Source organism: Maniola hyperantus, chromosome 1 (assembly GCF_902806685.2).
Source record: "Maniola hyperantus chromosome 1, iAphHyp1.2, whole genome shotgun sequence".
In the NCBI taxonomy this organism is placed as follows: Eukaryota; Metazoa; Arthropoda; class Insecta; order Lepidoptera; family Nymphalidae; genus Maniola; species Maniola hyperantus.
The window spans coordinates 12,005,878-12,031,502 of record NC_048536.1 but is presented as its reverse complement, the minus strand read 5'-3'; the positions used below and the strand labels follow the sequence as shown (position 1 = coordinate 12,031,502).

The following is a 25,625-nucleotide window of genomic DNA, read 5'->3' as shown; positions in this document are numbered from 1 at the left end:
GTAGTTTTAACCAATAGCAAAGATTTTCAGTCGGTCAGAAATGATAGTTTTTTTTTTTTTTTAAATATATCATCACTTCCGATTGGCTGAGTGTCTTCCATTAGGCATTCTCATCAATTAGGCATTAATTCAACCAATGACAATGATTGCAATTTACGGCCACTCTGCTCTAAACCAGTTACTGGATGAATGACCAAATACATTATTATCAAAGAATGTTAGAAGACCTCGAATAAGTTTAATTGTAAATATTTTTTTTAATGAAATCATTTAAAGTATACTAATTAGAATACCCAGAATTTAGTATTTCGGCATCACTAAAATATTTGGCCACTTTACATATTATTATATTATGATATGCATTATTATTTTGTAGCAAGGTTGTATTTGAAGATGGCAAAGACTAAATCCTTGAAATCTTACCAAACGTCTAATTTGTAATGAATGCGTACTTCAATTCATGTTCAATCGAAATAAATAGAATTTCTTTCGTTTGATAAGCTTTTATACCGAACAATTACAGTGTCTATAAAAACTATATCAACTGTGATACAGCATATCGCAGTTAGGTACAGCTTGCAATCAAAAGGTGGTTACTGGTTACGTTATTGTTATTGTATCACATAATACTCTTACTGTAAAAGCATTACTTTCGAAGTGTAATTTAATTTCACTTGAAATCGTACTTACACGTACATAAACACTTAAAGCTAACTTTCTCTAGTGAAAGATCCAATCATCAAAATCGATTTAGATATGTCACGCTTACTCATCCTTATTTTGCTTGTTTGTACTGCGAATTACATCGTTAGTACTAACATGACTACTTTTTTGCGTATAAACTTAGATTTTTAAGGCACTGAACAAGTTATTTTTAAGTCACATAAGGATACGAAGAACAAAAAACCTATTGTCTATTGATTTCGGTACATTTACACTTACAGCCAAATATGGGAACGTCTTTTAGTGCTTACAAGCGTTTATAAATGGGACACTTTCAGTATTAAGAATTTTATATTTTCGATTTTCAGCCGTCTTTCTTGTAAGTTGTATATACTACTCTACTCTATATCTATTTACAATAATTTTTATTTCTAATATCTATCGTAGCTATGTTTTAATTTATAAAATAAAAATAAATTAAACTTTCTTAGAAACAAGTTAGAACAGCCGTTTCTGTTATATTTGGAACCACAAGGTTTCAAATGTAACAGATGCACCAATGCCACAAGCACCAATCCTTTGTTCCCACATTTCTTTAAATCTAATTGAATCGTTTATCATTAACAGAACTCGTTTCATATTAACTTTTATACAACCAAGGTCCTGTTCTATTTCCTTTGTGAGCTAGTTTTTGCTGTATTTCTGCATTACCGACTACCATCACTATAACGGTAAAATATAAATAAAAAACCGGCCAAGTGCGAGTCAGGCTCGCGCAATGAGGGTTCCGTACTACAGTCGTATTTTTCGACATTTTGCACGATAATTTAAAAACTATGATGCATAAAAATAAATAAAAAGCAGTTTTAGAATGTAGGTACAGGTGAAGACCTTTCATTTATATACCCCACTTGATATAGTTATCTTACTTCAAAAATTGAAAATACTAATTATTAGTTCATGACCACAATTTAATTGTTTTTGTGTGATGTAACTACAAATTCACGGTTTTCAGATTTTTCCCCGAATGTCAGCTATAAGACCTACCTATCTGCCAAATTTCATGATTCTAGGTCAACGAGAAGTACCCTGTAGGTTTCTTGACAGACCGACAGACAGACAAAGTGATCCTATAAGGGTTCCGTTTTTCCTTTTGTTATACGGAACCCTAAAAACCTATGTATTGGCCGTTGATCTCATTGCAATTGTAATTGAAGCATCGGAACGGGCATCCAGATAGCAAAGTAAGTACCTATACTTACTAACCCGACCACTCTGTTTGGTTTGTCTATTTGTGGACTACACTGTATTGACTGCACTAAGCAAACTAACATCTAAATAATTGTTTTTAGGGTTCCGTACCTCAAAAGGAAAAACGGAACCCTTATAGGATCACTTTGTTGTCTGTCTGTCTGTCTGTCTGTCTGTCCGTCCGTCTGTCTGTCAAGAAACCTACAGGGTACTTCCCGTTGACCTAGAATCATGAAATTTGGCAGGTAGGTAGATCTTATAGCTGACATTTGGGGAAAAATCTGAAAACCGTGAATTATGAATTGAATTGTTGATTTTACCGTTGAATTTACCGTGATCACACAAAAAAAATTAAATTGTGGTCATGAACTAATAATTAGTATTTTCAACTTTCGAAGTGAGTGACTATATCAAGTGGGGTATCATATGAAAGGTCTTCACCTGTACATTCTAAAACAGATTTTTATTTATTTTTATGCGTCATAGTTTTTGAATTATCGTGCAAAATGTCGAAAAAATACGATTGTAGTACGGAACCCTCATTGCGCGAGCCTGACTCGCACTTGGCTGGTTTTATTATTGTTGTATTCTTCAGCGGTTTTACTGTCGGCTGCTACGTACTGACTTTTAATTTATCGACTGTGTTGAGAAAGATCATTTTAATATAAGTTACTTTCATAGCAGTATCCAATTACTTATTTTAATTTTCTTTTAATATCTACTTGTCGTCTATCAATTTTATATATATACGTATCTAAATTATTCATTACTAGCTGTTGCCCGCGACTTCGTCTGCGTCTCGCGGGAACTGTCTTTTTCCGTGGATTTCCCAAAAAAAATCTTTTATACAAACCTTTTCCTGACAATTATTATAAACACAACAAAAAAATGATCAACCAATTTGGTGTAGTCATTCGGAAGTTATGCGCGTGCATAGATACATTTCGGCGATTCATTTTTATTTATATAGAACATTCATTATTTCTCCTTATCTGTTTCATTATAATACTGTTATATTGCATAATATTGTTTCTGAGCACAATGGCTTTATATAATTTGTTGATTAATTTCAATTAGAAATCAAAAAAATAAATACGACAAAGCTAAATATAACTTTTAACTTAAATCTAAAATATTCCCCGTATAAAATGTCAAATAACGAAATAGTTTATTGTAATTAATGTGTATTCTATTGTTTATACATGAGAAAACATCCATTTAATTGCGTAAATTCATTGCACAACATTAGCTTACATTTTGTCTATTTATACTTGCTAAACATTTTGAGGTCGACTCGTCCGTAGCTCAAATTAATAAACATTAGACTGGCTATTCCAAAACTGTTTGTATTCGCATTTCAGTTATTTAATTAAACAGTGATGACTGATGAGGAAGCTTTAATTGTTCCAGAAACAAATTACTTATCTCTCATTTTATTAGTCTATACTAGGTAGGTATGATAAATCTAAATCCGCGTGGATTTAGGTTTTTTTTAAAAATCTAATGAGATTTCTTTGATTTTGTGGGATAAAAAGAAGCTCACTCTATAGGTCTTTAATGTCCTTAGGTACATGCAAAAAATTACGTCGATCCGTTGCTTGATTGAAGTACCTACAATCAATAAACCAGGGTAGTGAGTTCTGAAATATATTAATCCTAATGAGCTAATGCCAATAAGCGACACCTAAGTATAGAGTATTTTTTTTAAATTTTCTTTTGAATCTAAAGATATTTTTCTAAAATTAAAAGAGACCTGTGTCCATCTCTATGAAGCACGTTATATTTTTTACTAAAGTTTTGTATAAGTATTAAAACAGACAAAGTTCCTTTATAATAAACATCGGCAGTAAAGGCTAGCTTATAAAACTACAAAGCCGTGTCCACAAAGCGTTCCATAAGACGGAAAATAAGTAGATAGATCTCTCGTAATGTGCAAAATATATATACAGAAGAATAAAACGGTCTATTGTCACAACAGTTTCAGACTCGAGATGTCCTTACGGTATCTATTCTTTGCTGGATTCTGACGAAGCAGAATGACAGCTCTCATGGCAGTAACATCGAGAATACTCGAAACATCCATGAGATTGCTGTCGTCTTTGAAGGGCTCTCGAGTTATATGTAGATACGGCTATGGATGTTTCTATGAAAGGAGAGGGCAGGCAATATCCATTTTTTGCAGATAAATAACAAAATAATACGACTACATAGCAATAATTGTTAATGTTTTGCTTGGCATAGTTTTGTGAATTCGCACGATAGATATTTGCTTTCATAGAGTTGCATAAAAACTGATAGTACCTATACGTGATATTATATTATGTTGGTAAATAAGTTTTTGAAGATAATATGTTTTCAAACTAAAAATGTGTTTATTTTATCTATACATATTTGTTTTATTTTTATCGATATGAAATTCATTTTCCTTATAAGAAGGATCCTTGATTCTATTTCCGTGTCATCAACCCTATACACGCCAATGTGCTTGAAAAGCTCTTGCATAATAAGAACTGAACGATTCTCGAACTTATTAACATCTCAATATTTTTTTCCGTGGTAAGTGATGATGCGTTGTAAGTGACGATGAGAACGGGCTGGAAAGGATATGACAGTTTTTATTAAACCCATATTCCTTTGGTTTCTAAGGCGGCACGGCTTTGCCGGTATGGTGGTAACTAGCCACGGCGGAGCCTCCCACCAGATTGTTTGATTTGCTATTATAGCGGCAATGGAGATACACACTCTGGGAAAATTTCAACTCTCTAGCCATTACGGTTCATGAGATACAGCCTGCTGACAGATGGATGGATGGACAGACAGATGGACAGCGGAGGCTTAGTAATAAGATCCCGTTGGCACCCTTCGGATATGACACCCTAAAAATTAATTCTTAATTCTTGTTTATTTTTTCTACATAATGAGTACCAACATTTCATCTGATACTCGACACATTTAGCACAATTTTTTTGTCCGACATATTATCTGCTATATTAGATTTATTGTTATACCTCCAGTAAGCCAACTACAACAACCTATAATCGCGTCTCAGTGATAATAATCATTTTTCTTATTTTCGTAGTAATAGCCGTAGTCAATTCAACATAAAAGGGCATAAGTCTCTTTAACCCAATAGTAATATAATTGTAGTAATAAATATTCCCTCTGTGTTACTCGATCGTATACTGAAATGTAACTTGAAGCTTGGCGGGCTGCCAGAGGGTTCCTGGCGCGGAGTCAGGACATTTTGATACCACTCGCTCTATCGACCGGCGAGAATCTCCTTCAATTAAATCGATTTTCATGGAATTTCGCGGAAGCTTTCTGCTTGAAGTGGATTTTGGTTGCGCTTTTGCGCGAGTGTATCAGATTCAGTGAACGTTTTGTCTAGCTTCCAAATTTTTCTATCAGATATAAATATTTTTTAATTGGTAAATCATACATGACGTGTAGTTATATACCCCGGCTCAGGAGCCCTCTTACATCAAGCCTTAAAAAAGCATAATTAAGCTTAAAATTGAGCTTGTACCTAACTATGTAGTGAACATTTTTAATACATAAACATATTACTAGTATTAGTATACACGTCGATAGCGCCAATTTACTGAATGATAAAATACACCACTACTGTCGTACTTTTTAGTAGGTAGATAATAAAAATATTGCCTCTGTCTTCTATTCCAATTGAATGGTAATCCGCCACAACTGGAGAGATATCAAGCGCAGGACGTCGTCATCTTTGGTTGGTCAGACGGACGGACAAACAGACTGGACCGTGGAAGTCACTATCAGGGTACCTTATTTTACTATGGAACACTAAAAATAAATATTTCTGTAAACAGAGCAGCTATTTTCATCAAGTTTGTGTGTAGAGCAAAGTGGAATCGCTAAGCGGGTCTCCCATTACTTTTTATTGGGAGTTAGTAACCGGCCGCGACGACTTGTCGACTTCAACTTTGAAACAACGTAGCGTAACAAGCCTCTGGCAAACTTTGTACTTGAAAATTTCATTTATTTATGTAGCTTTTATAGATTAACTAGCTGACTCGCCCCGACTTTGCCGTGATCCCCTCGTATACACTTCGAATACACTTCTTATGCGCTTCTTCATACAAACGTATCGCGTCTATTATTCTATTATTTGGTGTTCTAGTCTAGATCTATAACTAAATCAGATGGTGATATATCTTTTCATTATTTAAGTATCTGTGCTCTAAAATAATAAATTCTTATAGAAAAGTTAAAATTTTATGACCGTTGAAACATCTCTATTTTAAGCCAAATTTTGAGGCAACTTCGTGGGTAAATAAACCATGTAAGAAACTACAAAAATATAAAACCATTGGCTTTAGGGCAAACTTTATTGATAACTAGATGATGTCTGCAACTTCGTCCACGTGGATTAAGATTTTTTAAAATCCCGTGGGAGCTCTTTAATTTTCCGGGATAAACAGTAAACTATGTCCTTCCCCGGGATGTAAGGTAAGTCTGTATCAAATTTTATCAAAATCGCTTAAACTATTGGGCCGTTAAAAGCTAGCAGACAGACAGACAGACAGACAGACTTTCGCGTTTATAATATTAGTATGGATAATTTCAAATGACTTTTAGTTTGTTAATAAAAATGTTAATCAATTTGCAAAAAGTTCTGTAACGAACTTTCCTAAAACGAAAAACTCACTGTAAATAGGTACCTATAGGTACGATCTTCATGTGATTGATATACATTTATCGATTTAGGGAGGTACTATGATATAGCGACAACTATCTATACCGAATGAAAATAATGGCCGGTCCCTTGGAATTCCTTATAGTATACATTCTCCGAGTATAAGTGCTTACCTCATTGACTTATTCCTACCTAAATAAAATCCAATCCGTACTTTTGAATTTCAAACGCTTTCAAACAGATAAACTTCATACTATGCCGACGCGTCGTAAATTCGGCATGAAGTTTATATGTTGTTAAACAATAAACATAATAATATATATATATAGCAATATTACTTTTAAATAATGTTATTACAAAGTATCTCTGCAAATATTTCTGTATAGAAAGAAGTTTGGGATTTTACTAATGTGTACTTAGTTTAGACTTTAGACTATTTCATCAGCAGCTTGTATAGAGCTATCATCGAGTTAGATTAAACGCAAAACTAGTATCAAATAAATTAAACATACCTACTTACTTTTTTAATTGAAGAGCCACAATTTGTATAAAATCTGCTCAAAGAGTTACATAATGAACACTTTCATTACATATCACCCCTCCTAAATAAATATCGCACACGCTCAGACGTAGCATTTAGCAAGATTACAATTCGTGCGGCACCTCACTTACACGTCGATAATCCTTATCAATGTGCCCGGAGCTACGGCAAACTGCCTAATGTAGTCACTGACTCCATCCTTAACCTTCGCAGGTACATCTAAAGCCGTTTAATGACAATGTTCTCCGTTCATTAAGTCTACGATACGAGCGTATTTTGTCACATGTCAGTGAGATGCTAATTTGTTCTCGGCACCCAATATAGGCCTGGCTGTATCTATACGCTTTCATATGCAGAGAATAAACTGCCTGAATATTTATACTTTCTACGGAACAAGGAAATCCGTTTTGGTACTCGAATGCCCAAAATGGATATTCACTTTGTCAGAAATCAGAATAAACACTGTTACATCATAGTCGCTTCGCTGGTTAAAAATACATATCGAAAATGTCGTCATTGGCATTGAATGGACCGTGGTCTAAACGGACTAAAGGCAGTCGGGCTGCGATAGCCAGAGGGATGCATGTTCCATGTGTAGGTAAAACTTAAATAAAATTATAAAACAGTCATGACATCATGTTTTATTCAAAAAATTGATATCCTTTAATAACATCAAGTTATAAAGTGATTTTGGAAGAAGTAATTAACTATACTGGATTTCTTTAATCAGCAGTTTCTTACGTCCCTTGAGCAGGCTTCTATACCTAGGTATCTATATACTTCTCGTACGTAGGAGCCCGCTTAAACGGATGCACTTCGACCCTTCAGGATCTTTTGTGCTGGCGCCCCTTCTTTCAGTCCTCTCCCTTGATTGTTTAAAAGCCTCGGGCTTAGCCTGAAAAGAATGAGAAGATATTCGGTTAATAGTTACTAATATTCTACAAATATGTCCATTTTCATTTTTAGTTTGTAGTAATAAGTATATCGTACCTACTATTCCGAAATTGCTTTAAAAACTTTGCATAAAATGGCGATTTTATATCCTTAATATCTAGAGCATTTTAATGATCTCCGCTTATTAACTCGGTATGGCGCGGTACGTATTTCATCACATGTGTGTGATGCTAATTTGTGCCAATATGGGCCCGGTCGTATCCCTAAATACACTTTCCCGTTCAAAATTAAAACTGCCCCGTTTGTTCATGCAAATTCTTCATATAAGTTACTGTGTAAACGTTTGGGAAACTTAGGTCTTGCGCGGATATTTCACGCCACTTGACTTTCACACAAATGCACAAAGCTTTTGACTGTTTATTTTACTTTTTGCTTTATAACACCCGATTGTTTAAAATATTTTCTTAACATGTGTTTCAGTGATTTTGTATTGTAACAATGGAAATATGGAAATATTAATACCCATTGCTTTGCGGCAATTGAAAGAAATCATTTTTTATTTCTCTTTTACTATTGAAAAAGAACTTTTAAAGCTAAACGGTCGCTTGGTACACTCGTAAAATAATTTTTTTTAACATAAAATCATCCATCACGAGAACGGTTTATTGTGATGGGGAAATGGCAACTATTGTAGCAAATAAATGTATTTATTTGACACCAGTAACCTCGAAAATAAACTTGGCGTAACCCTTGTCAAATTATAGAGGCAGAGTAACCCTTAACACTTGCCCTTGCCTGTCAGTTTGATTTTATTAAACTTTTAGTAGGGTTTATATAGGAGTAATAAAAGACAAAGAAGATAAACGTAATATTCGAAACGCGTCAAAATCGGTGAAACGAATGGTAAGATCAATCAAGCTGAGTAAAATAATATAATTACCACGTTTAATCTGTAAGAACACTTAGATCGATTACGCACTGCATCCGATCCGAATCTGTGAAAATACGTTCCGAAGTAGTCATAGAACTATTTGTATTTGTATTTACTTCTTACGTACTAGATCCGACTTCCGTCATCCGATATCAGCTCTCCGTCCGTCGTCCGTGAGAATATCTCGGATGTGCCTCGAATTCAAATTGGACATATGGCGTAGATATGTCAAAGATGTCCACTGAATTGCTTGGATTTGGACCAGAGATCGGATTAGTGCGTAAGCAATATCCGAGTTCGGTTCGAGTTTTATATCCGTACTAGCTTATGCTCGCGACTTCGTCCGCGTCGACTACACAAATTTCAAACCCCTATTTCACCCCCTTAGGGGTTGAATTTTCCAAAATCCTTTCTTAGCGGACGCCTACGTCATAATAGCTATCTGCATGCCAAATTTCAGCCCGATCCGTCCAGTAGTTTGAGCTGTGCGTTGATAGATCAGTCAGTCAGTCAGTCAGTCAGTCACCTTTTCCTTTTATATATTTAGATTTTCACGGACTCGGATCCGATGAGTGCGTAATCGCTCTTATTACCTACTAGCTTATGCTCGCGACTTCGTCCGCGTGGACTACAAATTTTCAAAACCCTATTTCACCCCCTTAGGAGTTGAATTTTCAAAAATCCTTTCTTAGCGGATGCCTACGTCATAATAGCTATCTGCATGCCAAATTTCAGCTCGATCCGTCCAGTAGTTTGAGCTGTGCGTTGATAGATCAGTCAGTCAGTCAGTCAGTCACCTTTTCCTTTAATATATTCAGACTAGCATTTAAAAGCCTTTAAATATTAATTTATTTCATTTATATTACTTCTTCATTTATATTAAGCCCTACCTGTGCAGGACCTAATTTATGATATTAAAATCAATTTTTAGCAGACAAAATGAAATCTATGCGACACTAATCCATTAGAAATCTTTTTTAGAATCAAGCATATTTTTACGCAAAGTCACACAATCGCTAGTCGTCAAATGGACACCAAAGCCCTTGATTTCAAAGTTCGACAGTTATTTGATTGTAAGCTTCATAGTCTCGTTAGGCTAGTAAGATCCGATCGAAACACGTTTGGTGTTAGGTCACAGGCTATATCTAGGTCACACGGGCACAGTTTACTAACGTCCAATCAACACGCTAACAATGGACCAATTTGTTATACACAGTTATGCACCCGCTGCATATTAAACAGAAACACAGAAAGTGGCATTATTCGTTTTTGCAATATTAATAGCTGTTTCAGTTAAAATACAAATACCATACCCATCAAAAATTTAAGTTTAATTTTAAAGTAGTAATTTATTACTACATCAAACGAGTCGCAGGATGCCGCTGAATTCAGGAGTCAGGCGGCGCAAAACCGTAACGTGTGGAAGTTCCCACAAGAGACCTATGTCCAGCTGTGTAGACGTGGTAGACGTCTATCGGATAGCGACAACATGATTTAAGTTTTTATAAATTCTTGGAAACTCTTTGATTTTCCGGGATGAAAAGTAGCGTATGTCCTTTCCCGGGATGCAAATTATCTCTGTGCTCAAAATCGGTTAAGCGGATAGGCCGTTAAATGCTAGCAGACAGACATACAGACAGACACACTTTCGCATAAGTAATATTAGTATGGAAGTTTGGATTTATTTACTCAAAAATCCACACCCTATCTGCCACTTTAAAACTTTCTCTATACTTTTATCTGAGACTATTATCATCATAATCATGTCTGGGGTTATGATATGTGATATGATTTGGTATGTTACCGTGTATAGATTAACAACTGCGATTTCGGTCGAGTAGCTCAGATTAGCAAAGTGTGATTTTAAATTTACGGTCCCTTATGAATTATGATACTATTTTAAGACGGAGAGTGAAACGCTTTGTAAAAGTTATTTTTGCACACAAAAGTGTTTAAATCACTCTAAATTATGTCGCACTTCGCAGGCAAACAATACGTGCATTGTTTCTAAAGCACGATTTATTTAGAGGCCGCTCTCACGAAGAAACGGACTTTCGTTTATAACTGATCTATATCGGTCAACACTCAACTATTGTTGAGAAAATCAAGTCTCTTGCATATTTTTCTTTCAGCGCTGTGACAGAGTCGTTGCTTCATCAACCATTAAGCATTGCTGTCTACTATTAAATGATCATCATCTGCTGACTATATATACTTAAACCCTGAGTGCACGTTATGTAGCAGCAGCCTAATATTGGCGAGTGTGGCTCGTGAGTCGTGAGTCGTGAGAGAGTAGGTAAGGACCTACTGACGACGTCATACGAGTTTTAGTAGTAGTCGTAGGTCAGTAGGTCGTAAATTAATTTCGTTATGTGCATGTATAATGTGCTAAAATTGTCTGACTGAGACGAACAAGAACATAAATAGAGAGAGGATTGTTCGGTAATCAAAACCAGTTTACAAAACATTTTTACTTACTCTCTAATCATGGTCTTTGCTTTAAAAACCGGTAAAGTGGGAGTCGGACTCGCACGCGAAGGGTTCCGTACCATTGTACAAGGTATACATACCTAACATTTTCATACAGAACATGAACACTGCAAGGACTGCGCCTGTGATTTGGTAAATAATTTTTTTCGTGAACACATTTTAAATTTAGTTTGTTTGTAGATAACCATAAATTCACGGTTTTCGGATTTTGTCCTTTACTTGTGCTATAAGACCTACCTACCTGCCTTATTTCATGATTCTAGGTCAAAGGGAAGTACCCCATACTTCACGACGGGCAGACAGACATACAGACAACAAAGTGATCCTATAAGGGTTCTTTTTTTCCTTTTGAGGTACGGAACCCAAAAAATTGTGGACAAAGTTTATCTTTATAAACTTTTTAAATCCATACGTATGCTTATGCCCCATAATATGTTATTATTTTCCATCATTACTTTTTGTTACTAACACAATAATTGGATCAAGAATGGGCAATTTTTAATTAAAAGGATCATATGCAGCTAACGTAATGGATCCGTTCTTGTCAGTGCCACTTCCTCGAGCAACAATTCCATCTTGAGACACTTCATTTATTATTCACAATGGATTACTCCCCCTCCTCTGATATCTACTCGCAACTCCTTTTGTTCATTTGACTACCTACTTCGACCTATTTATTTGGAATGGAAAAATACGAATCAACAACATTGTATATAGTTAGCTTATGCCCGCGACTTCGTCCGTGTGGCTGACACAAATTTTAAACCCCTATTTTACCCACCTAGAGGTTGATTTTTCAAAAATCCTTTCCTAGGTTTAATCGATTTAAACGATATTTAGTAGGTATATAAAAGTAGGTTGTAGGCCCAGGGAAGGGCTATTTTTAGGGTTCCGTACCTCAAAAGGAAAAACGGAACCCTTATAGGACCACTTTGTTGTCTGTCTGTCTGTCTGTCTGTCAAGAAACCTACAGGGTACTTCCCGTTGACCTAGAATCATGAAATTTAGCAGGTAGGTAGATCTTATAGCTGAAATTTGGGGAAAAATCTGAAAACCGTGAATTTAGGCTTACATCACATAAAAAAAATTAAATTGTGGTCATGAACTAATAATTAGTATTTTCAATTTTCTAAGTAAATAACTATGTCAAGTGGGGTATCATATGAAAGGTCTTCACCTGTGCATTCTAATACAGATTTTTATTTATTTTTATGTATCATAGTTTTTGAACTATCCTGCAAAATGACGAAAAAATACGACTGTAGTACGGAACCCTCACTGCGCGAGCCTGACTCGTACTTGGCCGGTTTTTCCTGGAAAATCAAAGAGTTCCTACGATATTTTTAATAACCGTGCGAATTAGCACCGAATAAATCGCGGGCATCTCTTTTGGTACCGAGATAGTTTGCATCCCGGAGATGGAGATGGAGATACTTTTAATGCCAGAAAATCAAAGAGTTCCCACGGGAAAACCGAAACTAGTGGATAATATTATTATGTTGTAATGTTTAGAAATGCCTACATAGTAGTTTTGCTGCTTAGAATAATTATATTGATGTATCTTATTATTATTGCCGCTAATCCCAATTTGGTTAAATGAATGGATGCCGAGAATCCCATCAATTTAGTTAAATGATCGATCACTTGGGAAAGTAAGATGACTGTTACAGCTTATTGAATAAGGCTAATAAAGAAATAATGATTATTGACATAATATTATTCTGGATGTTTATTTGTTTCACAGAGATAGGAATGTCTTCATTCAGAATGAATGAAGCATGAATTATTCTAGCCAATGAATCTGCGAATTATTTATTTATTTGATTCAAAGTACCCTGAATTGATATTACAAAGTAAGTTCGAAGCCTCTAATCTACAGTTCAATGATTTTGAATATACATAATCAAATTCTAATGACCGTAGGTTTGCATGCTTTTCTCTGCAGCTGTCGTACCCATTCCTAGTTTTCATGCGTAGGTATGCTTTGCGTTTAGTTTTTAAAAATCCCATGGAAACTCTTTAATTTTCAGGGACCAAAAGTAGCTTGTTCTTTCTCGGCATGCTATCTCTGTATGAATGTCAAGATCGGTTAAGCAGATGGGTCGTGAAAAGTTAGTAGACAGACAGACCAATAGACAGATAGATATAGTTCGCGACAGGTCAAGATGGCACCCGCACAGCTCTCGCGCTAACCAAGTGCGGGCGAGCGCGGGTGGCGTGTGGGTGTGCGGGGCGTCCCCCCGCCTTATACCCTGATTGTCATCTCAACCTGTCGCGGACTATACTTACGCATTTAGGTATAACATTAAGTATGGATAGCTGACCGAATTCAAGTAGGTAGGCAGTTGAGTCAGTTCCATAATGAATACGAATAACAATGTATTCAGTACAGCAGTAACATTTACTGCCGCCCTGTTAACGTCCCTAAACCCGGTTATCCATCACGACTTGTAATTTATATGGCAATTTGAGCTGAATCCTGTTTTCATTAATTCTAATACGGTTCCCTTTAAGGCCAGTTTCCTTATAAGCCTCTATATTTACAAATGAGTTCACATCTTACAAGCTGTGACGTCACTAGCTATTTATTGCAACTTCATCATGATCAACCCATCGCCGACCCACTACTGAAAACGGATCTGCTCGCCGAATGAGAAGATTTAGGTCGTAGTCTGCCCCGCTGTGCGGATTGGCAGACTTCATACACCTTTAAGTGGATTATGAAGAACAGCTTTCCTCACGACGTTTTTCTTCATCGTCGTAAAAAGCAATAATTGATATAATTTAATTGCTTAAAGCGCAAGTTCTCTGTTTACGAAAAGTGAGATATTGAACCCCGAAATCCCGAAAAGGAATACTTATCTACATCTACAACCACTAGTTTTACATATCACTGCATTTATTTAATCATGAAAACTCCTGCACAGTTTTTTTTAAATTAATTCTATCACAATATTTTTCTATTTTTACACACTTATAATAAGGGCTATGTCATATCAGTCTATGCGTGTGTTCGTCGGTTCCCTCAGAACTAATGTTAGTAGAGATTGCTGTGAGCAATAAGGCCGCCTTTGCATACAATTATTTTTTAGTTTTAGTTTCTGTAATAGTTATGTAATATTTTTTGTGTGCAATAAAGTATTTCTATCTATCTATCTAATGTTTCAGTTTCCAAACTATGTATATATCAGATGTTTAAAGGCTTATATTTCGTTAGAATTGTTTAAATAACATCCTTAATTTCATTAGGAAGTACCAAAACCGTTCAACATGGTTATGTCAAGTACATAACTGAACATACATAAAATCCGATCAAAAATTTTCCCGTTCCTTTTTTGTGATTGTAACGGCGTCTTTCCAACGTACCATACATATAAGAAACAAAAAACATTTCAGTTTACGCAAGGAATTGGCTTAATGTAAAATTCGAACTACCAGGAACTCGTAATATTGAAGGGGGCGCCTTGCGCTACCCTATGTGCCAACACTCTTTGATACACGGCTTTTGATGTCTGCATCGTACAATGCTACTTTCATATCCGTACCAAAAATAACTTTCTTTTGACTATAAAATTGCATTTTTATGCAGCGCTTTTACCGGCAATGAGGATAATTTAGGACCATGCATTATGTGTGCTCTACGCTTAGTTTACGGTCAGCTTCGCTTCGCAGCTTTTCAAAATGCTCTATGTTCACAGAACTAGTATGTTTTAAATAGGTAATTACAATTAGGAAATTTATCAAAAATTTTCATATTATCAAATCAAAAAAGCAATCATATTAAAACTAGGTATACTCATTCTACTCTTACTACTACAATTCAAACTCATAGGTAACTATTTATTTATTTTACGAAAAGCTTAAAACTAAGACGTAAACATTAAAAGTACATGCACAAACAGCCCAACTTGGCTCTGGGATATTTACCAGAAGCGCTAGAATTTGAGAACAAAAACAACTTATAAAAAGTAGAGTAGGCACTTTTATAAAATTACAAGGATCTATCATCTACCTAACTAAAATTTTTCGGACGTTTCATTCAGAAAATATCGTAAAGCCCGCTTGAAAAACAGGGCTAGTTTAATAGCCATTTAAGCTGGATTGTTGTAGATGTTAATACCGAGCCCGTTCGTCTCGACACCGAATAGTTTCTGCCGCACATGCACATTGGAACTGTGATCGAGCTATAAAAAGTTTTACTATCTTATTTAACGTGCCGCCTTTCAGATAAAACTGCCTTTATGACTCAAATGGAGAATGATAGATGATTATCAAGATAAACGTAATCCCTAGTGTACACGTTTAAAATGTACAATTTCCCGACAACGTGTTCTTATTATTGTAATATAACTTTTCAAGATTATAAACTTTTATAACAACTTGCCCCATTTTGCGTTCTTCATCCAAATCGCAAAAATTGTGGTTTGATGATAAGCTGTCATAAGAAAGGATGATGGACGTATAAAACGGTGCAAAGCACATGCAGGCAAATCCTTTATTTAATTGGTCTTTTCTATTTTCAACCGACTTTGGTTAGGTACATTTCAATGCTGTTGGATTGAGGTACACGCCCATTTTGACTAACATTCTTTATCTTTTGTTTAATATCCTGTAGCATTTGGTAAGCCTTGATGAAACAAATATGACATTCTGAATATGTCTCGGACATAACGACGACGATATATTTTTCCACTTATTCACATTGATTTAACATTAATCTCTTGAAATATTTAGCTAAAGCTTTTCTTCTTAGAAAATCTTCGTGTAGTCTTACAGATTAAGATTGATCTTGTTATGGACTGTGTCATCTAAAAATATTTAAATATAAGTAGTTCCGATACAACGTTATTCGAGTCCGAGCATCTTTAATAACATTTGATTATTTTCCATATCTTCAAGATAAAATGCTGAAATTTTCTTCGTTTAACGAAGAGGAAATATCTTTTTGATGCAGCCGCTCCCTGTCATCAGATAAAAATTGCCAACTTTATAAAATTGCATTTCAATTTTTTGCTTTCAGGAAGTTTCATGCAAATACACGGAATGTAATTAAAGGTGGCGAGTCCCAATATTATTATGAGCTACTGAATCTATTAGCTATGCAAATGACTCACGGGGATATTGAGTACCCATTGTATTGCTCTTTTACAATGAAGTCCAATAATATTGTAAAGCGGTACATAATATTGGACACTAACCCATAGCTTCATCATACATTTCAGCCTGCGGACGTCCATTGCTAAACATAGGCCTTTCCCAAAGAGCGCCTGCACCACACTCATACGGTTCTCGAATCTCTAGATATAGGCTTTAATCCACAAATAACCGTAATCCAACCAAAGTAAATCTGCCTCCTTAGCATGAAAGTTTACTACAATTGCAATAAAATTATTGTTGTAATAATTGACTGAATGTATGGTAGGTACTTACTCTTCTTGCAAGCAGTCAATGGTGAGAGTCAATCAGATGTAATTGGGATCGTCAGGCTGTAGCTGTCAGCTACGATGCTAATGGGATTCTATAAATAACCTGACCTATAAATACACCCTTAAACATATTTTTAGCAGATATTTTCAATATTGTCACTACGTCGACGACTGCCAGCCAATCTGATTGTAGCACTGGCGCTCTGATAAGGCCGAGCTCGTACTGCTTTTAAATATTTCATTATATTAAATATTTAATTATTTGCAAAATACATTAAGGACTATTACAAATCGAAAAATAGCTATAATGTGTAGCTACATTTAGATTTTAAGGCAATAATTATTGAACTATGGTAAAAATTTTTTGCTGTGATAGCCTAGTGGTTAGGACGTCCGCGTTCTAGTCGGAGGTCGGGGGTTCGATCCCGGGCACGCACCTCTAACTTTTCGAAGTTATGTGCGTTTTATGTAATTAAATATCACTTGCTTTAACGCTGAAGGAAAACATCGTGAGGAAACCTGCATGCCTGAGAATTCTCCACAATGTTCTCTAAAGGTGTGTAAAGTCCGCACATGGCCAGCGTGGTAGACTATGGCCAAAACGCCAAAATTCTGAGAGGAGACCCGTGCTCTGTGTGAGCCAGCGATGGGTTGATCATGATGTAAAAAGTATGCTTACCAGACGCCTCTTATTATAATTTTACTAATACAATTTGTAAATAAATTGGATTCGATGCTTTTCTTTCATTCCTTTTCTCTAGGTTCGTGATGAATGATTCTGGAACAGATGTGTGAGACAATTTTTATCAAGAAACAGAAAGTGGCTATATTATTTGATATTCTCGTTGTGAGTAAATAGTATTATTAACTAACATAGGTATTAGTTCTTAATTTGTTAATTAATTAATGCCATCGAAGCAACGTGCAGTACAGTTCTTGCAATTTATGAAGGCGAGTGGACTTTACTTGTAGTTACGTGGGATACGCGAGCATTGCGTAAGTGTGCGACCAATCAGACGCGAGCAAGCGCTCGCAAACGCACACATTCAGTGTACCTTTTATACCGATACGACTTAAACACAAGCATGAGCCACTCGCCTTCGTGAATTGCAAGAACTGTAGTTACATTATGTATTTTCTTCGTAGGAGTGAGCCGCAATCAGATTGTGGTGCTGCTGTCGTCGATAAGGATCTCAACTCGAGCTGCTTCGGAATATTTCGCTGAATAATATTTACCTTGCACTGGGGACGAGGTGACAATTAATTAAACTTCGTCCCCGCCACAATATTTAAGATAGGAATGGTTTGATTGTTGTATTCTTCTATTAGGCGGGGAAACTTTTGGAAAATTATGATTGTATCAAGAGGACGGAAAATTACCACAAATTGAATTTAAAAATGGAAATTTTAGGAGATTTATTAGTGAGCCAGTTGACTTACCTACCTCCGCTTCGCTCAGGTAAATTTCTAAAAATTATTTCCGCGTTTGATCTGTCTTTTCCTGTGCATTTTCCAAACAAACTTTGTCCTGAGAATAACGAAAACAAAAAAAACCCCAATTTGGTGCAGTCGTTCGGAAGTTATGCACGTACATACATTTCATCGATTCGTTTTCACTTATATGTATAGAAGATTGAAGATCCATGTTGTAAAGAAAATCACATACACAATCTTAAAATACATTCTACACCCAGGTCCGAGCTGTGCCCTGTACGACATACGTTGATATGACAGCCAATGTAATTTTTTTTTAAACTAGTCATCCTTACAATTCTTAACATTATTATGATATGTTTTTACTTATTGTGAATGTTCAGGTAATATTATAAATGCGAAATTTTGCCGGTCTGGAACCAACCGCGATCTAGACAGGTATAGCTTGCATCCTGGAGACAGGCAAAGGCTATCCTGTAAAACAAAGGGATCTAACTGAATAAAAAATTAATCCATGCGAACGATCTATGCGTATAAAAGTTTAATAAATATCTTACCTTCATCAATATCTAAATCGTATTTGCTAACGAAACATTCAACGACCTCATTAAAGCCTCAATAGCCCAACTGTTATAACCCGACCCGTTGCACTATTTTCGTAAGTCATATTCCTAGCACAAACTTTACGTTTAGTTGAAGGGTAAAGGGGAATGTTGGTCATGATTAACTTGGCTAATATTCTTTCAAAAAAAAAACTTAATACCTAATGCCAACAACCTCCCAAACAAAAAATGTAGAAGAAATTTCATGGAAAGGAATTTCCAACTCGACAGTTTAAAGCGTTGATTGTAAGCGTTCCCGTTTTTCTTTATTGAGAGAGGCAAAGTAGCAGAGGCGACCGCGTGCACTGGCCTGTAGCGAGCACCTAAATCACTGGATCTCTGCAAATTGAACTCCCGAAATGAGAGTGACCAAAACTGAACAATTTAGGACCTCACGACATTTAGTTTTCAATTTTAAATCAAGAAAGTTCCATTGTTTTTATTTGTAACTACCTGACCCGCCCCGGCTTATTTTTGAAAATCAGTGACTTCAGTGAGCGAGTTAAATTTCCAAAAATCCTGAAACATGTATTTATTCATTTTTAACTGAAAGCGCCAAAAGCAGTTTTCAACTTGAAAAAAGACGGACTTTCATACAAACTTTCATCTCCTATTTTCGGTTTTCCAAAATTCCTTTCTTAGTGAGCGCTTGCGTTGACATTTTGACAGTTAGGCTCCCCGCTCCAGCCCCAGCAGTTAGGCTGTGGCTTGATAGATCAGTCAGTCAGCCAGGAGCCCAGGACAAATCTATTTTCAATATAGATACATAGATGTTACTATCGTCATCTATAGAATAACTAACAGTAAATTTGGAACCTTCTTCTTTTTCGGAAAGCAAAAACGTAAGACGTTACGATTTAAATCAAGTCCAGTATAGAACAAACTGTACTTATATTATTATTATTGTTTATCCAGATGATTGCTTTTAACAATAAAATGCTAACTTTAACTAACTAAAAATAGATAACTTCTCGTTTTATTTTTTACTTCTGTTTTGCCGCTGACTATATTTAACAAGTAGAGGAACTGGCCAGCAGTCAACACACATGACCGACTTTAATAGCCTCTCCATTGTTGATCGCTAAAATGGGGCACAGCTACAGGACCTAGCATTGTTTTACATCGGTAAGGATTAGGCAGCTTGTTCATATTGTTCTTTGACAAGGAAACGTACTATATGTAGTAACTTTGACATAAGTATTTGAATAACGTTCAAATATTACCTCTACCAAATTTATTTTCTACAGTTACAGTTTTTTCTCTTAAAATAATAACATTCATCTGTACTTAATTATAATATACAAACGAAGCTTTCATTTTTATTAGATTTCCTATTTTTACCTGAATTTATTGAACTAAAGAATTCTAGCCTCTAGGCACTGTTCATAATTATTTTACACTTCATCGTTAGCTTTAACTTGTGCTTCAACTCAACGAGTATTTCGGCCATTAGGTTATGACTCCCCTACATTAATCTATGTAGTATGTAATATAATAAGTTGTACAATATGATTATACATTGATTTGGGAACTCTCTCGTTGTTTCCATCTCTTTCGCTTCCAGGAAACAAAAAATCATTAAGATAGTTACGAAATGCCTCGCAAATCGCAATATCGTAACAGTGCATTACGTCCACTCGACTGCACAATATGACAATAAGCAGTCGCAGAATAACAGAGTAATATTTATTGAACTATTATTTCTGTACGGATGCTTCTGTGTAACTTTAATAAAGTAGGTCCGTAGGAAGTGGGTCGCGTACCGGGAATGCTTTGTTCACACCCGTTTTAATATATTAACTGCATTCCTTACTGAGTTGAACCTCATGGAGTAACAAAATTAACCCGACATCACAAAAACACACCTACCTAAAGATTACAAACACGTGAACTTAGAACTAATAAACATTTTTTAATAAATTTATAACTATCTCTTTTCCCTGGGTACGTACTGTAGAGTTAATATTGATAGTTAAAGCAAGTCCAGCGCCAATTAACTGACTGATAGAAAGCAAGACTCGTGAACTTGTAGGTATCAACACTAATCAATCCATTATGTTGCTGCTCTAGTAATGTGACAAATCTCTGGCATTCCTAGTCCTCACGTACATAATATCGATTGAACACGTTGAAATGCAGTTCCTGCTGACCACCACCGAATATTTTTGGAACATATTGGAAAATTGTTCAAATCTTTCCTCATGTATCGCTCGTATGATTTTAAACCGACTTTCAAGCATTTGGATAGAATTCAATTTATATCCTAGCATCCGTGTTATGCGGCAAGGTAATCGGATTCGTACAACTGGATGATATTTTGAGATTGGATATATTATACCTACTATATTTGAAATATGGATTTTTTACAGTTCATGTCGTCGTCGTCTCAACCATATTACGTCTACGACTGGATATAGGGCGATTAAAGGAATTTCTACTTGTGTAGAACATTATGTTATGTAATGACTTTTTGATTTCGTCTGTCCTTCAGTGTGGGGTTCCAATTCCAACAGCTTAGAACCCTAAAGATGGTCGCGTCGATTGCAGTGTACAGCTCAAGCTATATGCTGAGGGCTATAACGATAAGAAGAGAAGAAAAGGAAAAAGAAGAAAAGAAGAAGATAGAAATTTAGGAGGTCAGCACGAAGTAATGCTTACGCAGGTCCGTGCTCACCTTCATAGACATAGGGAGGTTATTTAAGTCCATGCGAGTCCACACCCTGCCAGCAGGCAGAAGTCCGTAGGGATTTTTTCCTCCCCCGAAGAAAAAAAAAGCTCAAGCCATATGCCCTGCACCTCAGTGCAATGTTATTCAGTCACTCGTTGTCTTTTAATCATGTTCTACGGATTTTCATATTTTTACGAGACTGCGGCGAAGACTAAAGGAGTGCTATGTGTTTGAGTTTGGTTGTATATTATGTCCGTTCCTATGTCCGCTTGCTAATTTGATACTCCAAGCATAGCACTATCTATCGCCTGCTGGGAGATTCTGAACTGATAAGAACTGCTAACTCTGTTGCAACACCGCAACCGAGTACCACATAGTACCTTACAGTATAGGTACACAATCTTTACACTAAACTAAAACTATCTCAATTTAGTACTATCCTTTTCTGCAGAGACCACTATGAAAGGAATAGCAATACATTTGAGACCTGTCATTATATGAAGTTTAGTTTAAAGTGTGTTTAACAGTCTAAAATATAAAAATAAATCCTATAGGTACACAAGCAATTCTTTTACATAACGATTTGATACAATTTTGTATTTAAGTGGATAATATTTTAGATTCCAAGTTTATCTAGGTTCTTGCCTCAATTCAGGGATAATACCAAGCTAATCAAGTACCAGTAAAACCACAGAACAGTGGTTCATACGATATTATTGTCTGTCGTTTTCCGATGATTTATGGTTTTCAAAATCAAAATCACCCGACTCGTTCTGGCAGCACTTTGTAGGCCGTAAAGTGTTTTATGGCGGCCACAGGTGTGCAGGGAACCGCAGAGGCTCGTAAACGTTTATGTGGTCCTGTTTTAGACAACTCTTAACTATCTGCCTATTCGGGACAAACTTTTAACTCTGTCGAAATACGTGACACGAATATAATTTAATTACAGTAGGTACCTATCCCCGATTTCCAAAAAAAAAAAATTTTTTTGTTGTAAATTGCTTCAGTTGTGATAGTTATTCTGGTGTGTGACATACAAGTGATATGTCAGCAAGTTCTGCAGCACTTTGTAGGCCGTAAAGTGTTTTATGGCGGCCACAGGTGTGCAGGCACCTCAACCTCAGCGGCTCGTAAACGCTTATGTGGAGGACCACAGAAAAACAGGAGTTTTAGACAACTCTTAACTATCTGCCTATTCGGGTCAAACTTTTAACACTCTTGAAATACGTAACAATAATTTCATTTAATTACCAGTGCCTATAGTGCTCCGATTCAGAAAATGTAGTTTAATTTTGTACTATGTTATGCCCGCAACCTCGTCCGCGTGGACGACACAAATTTCAAACCCCTATTTTACCCCCCTAGGCCGGGTGAATTTTCAAAAATCCTTTCTTAGCGGATACCTAGTTTTAATAGCTACCTGCAATGCCAAATTCCAGCCTGATCCCTCCAGTAGTTCAAGTTGCGCGTTGATAGATCAGTCAGTCAGTCAGTTAGTCAATCAGTCAGAGCCAGCTTTTCCTTTTATATTTTTTTTCCTCTAAAAGTATAAAGATATATGACTAGACGTGTACGTGTAGTTAGAGGAAAATTGGAATATTCTGAAATAACATTGGTGCATGTTTGTTTATGTTGGGAGGCGCAAACCGGTCAATCTTGCATTTGGGTCAACGGGACACAGCCAACTGTGCCAAGGGACCGCCAGTAAAACGATACTTTACTGAAAATGAGTTCACCACGTGTGAACGGACGGTAATCTAAGACAATTCATGAAATTGTACCGAATTCGGTATTCTGTACCGAATTTCGTCAAAATCGGTTAAACGGATGGGCCGTGAAAGGCTAGCAGACAGACAGACAGACACACTTTCACCTTTATAATATTAGTATGGACAATTTTATATCAACTGTGTGATGAAAAAATGATGTTGACATCACCGACATGTTGGAAAAGCATGCTACATCTTTTATATTTCAACTAGCGACCCGCCCCGGCTTCGCATAGGTGCAATGTAAATACTAATGTGGTGTCCGTGAGGAATGATTAATAATCCATACTTCCATACTAATGTTACCTATAAATGCGACAATGTGTCTGTCTTTGTTTCAGATCACATTTGAAAATTATAAAATCGATTATTGTGTGCCAACCTATAAACCTTCCTCTTGAATCACTATCTGTTATGTTGGTGAAAACCGCATTAAAATCCGTTGCGTAGTTTGAAAGATCTACGCGTTCATACATATATACACACATACATACAGACAGCGGGAAGCGACTTTATTTTCTACTATGTAGAGATTCCAAAAGTGGAGCACGGGGCGTTCTATATTTTGTGTGAAATGGATAAAATGTTTTAACGGGACATGAACGAGACCTATTTCGGTCAGCTACAGATACGGGTCGAAGTTCATACTGTCAATCATCTGTGAGCGAAGTTTCTGTTGTTTTGATAAATATTTATTGAAACCTATAAACCTATTGAAACATTGGTTCGTAGATGTCACTTTTGTTAAATTATTAACTCTGACCTAAAGTCCGCGACAGGTTGCTCGCCCGTATCGGGTTAGCGCGGGGGCTGTGCGGGTGTGCGGGGCGTTCCCTCCCCGATTACCATCTTGACCTGTCGCATACTATATGTTTAACGCCAAATATAATACATATCCATATGCTCGCAACTTCGTCTGCGTGGAATACACGACTTTCCAACCCCTATAGGAGTTGACCTTTAGGAGGTGAATTTTCAAAAATCCTTTCTATGTGGATGTCTAAATCATAATACCTATCTGCATGCCAAATTTCAGCCCGATCCGTCCAATAGTTTGAGCTGTGCGTTGATAGATCAGTCTGCAGCTTTTCCTTTTATTTATATAGATTGCTCACACTTTACAAGCAATTTTTACCCTAAATACCATAATTTAAGAAAATAATTATATTTCATAGGTATAATATATAAATAGGTTTCAATACACTTAAACTAACTAAAGATCTAACTAACTACTACACCAATTACGGGATCTTTATTAACCAGATTTAGTTAAATGACTAACATAAATTAAAAAATTATAATCTGACATAGGTACTATTTCCGATTTTCTATTCGTATGCATCTATACCAACCCATTATTTACCAACTTATCGCATAGCCAGATATAGGATCCTCAATCTAATGTTTCCGTGGGAAACAGCAAATAATTTAAAAAGAAAAGTAACGCGTGGTGAAATTATCATGTTACGAATACTGAGAATATACACATAACACTGATATTTGGGTAGATATATTAAATGGATTTCTGAAATTCCGATTGGTACTAAGACATCCAATTGGTCTTAATCCTTTTAATCGACCCAATCAACCGGCAGTCCATACTGGATTAAGTTGTAGGACTAGAGTATCTGCCCTAGATCACTCGGTTATGATGATAGGGCTCTTCTCAGACCTGGGCGCATTTGGAACCCTCGTAGCTTTAGTTTTAAGTTCGTGTAACAATTAGCACCACTATATCTTACAAATCCAACAACAGACAATCAAAAAGTGTAATTTATTACCTACTAGATGATGCCCGCGACTTCGTTCGCGTGGATTTAGGTTTTTGAAAATCCCGTAGGAACTCTTTGATTTTCCGGGATAAAAAGTAGCCTACATCACTCTCCAGGTCTTTAACTATACCCATGCAAAAAATCACGTCAATCAGTTGCTCCGTTGCGACGTGATTGAAGGACAAATGGTAATGGGTAATGACAAAAAGGGTATGGATTTTTAATAAATTATTTGATTTGATTTGATGCTCCAGATATATAATTCAAATAATTAGGCACCAATGTTCGAGATTTTAACGTTTAGTCATAATAAATATCGTCTTGGTACCGCTACAATTTTGTACTAATGATTTTTGTGTTTGTTTCAGATATTTGGAATGATCCAAAATAAAAGCCTTGTCTACCTACAACCGGACCAGTCGTCCAGGTAACATTCATCTAGATTCTAGTGCATAAAGAAAATAACCTACTTAAAACCTGAAAAAAACATCGCGATCTACAAGCGCAAAGTACCGGGA

At 36.1% G+C, this 25,625-nt stretch overlaps 1 protein-coding gene across 2 annotated transcripts in view; it reads left to right on the top strand.

Moving 5' to 3' along the window:
- LOC117983741 (serine-rich adhesin for platelets) overlaps positions 1–25,625 on the top strand; it is a 195,834-nt gene that overhangs the window by 81,727 nt on the left and 88,482 nt on the right. For both annotated transcript variants that reach the window (XM_069498101.1, XM_034970355.2), the window contains exon 3: positions 25,476–25,534. The gene's annotated coding sequence lies outside the window, so the exon portion shown is untranslated. The remainder of the gene's footprint in view (positions 1–25,475; positions 25,535–25,625) is intronic.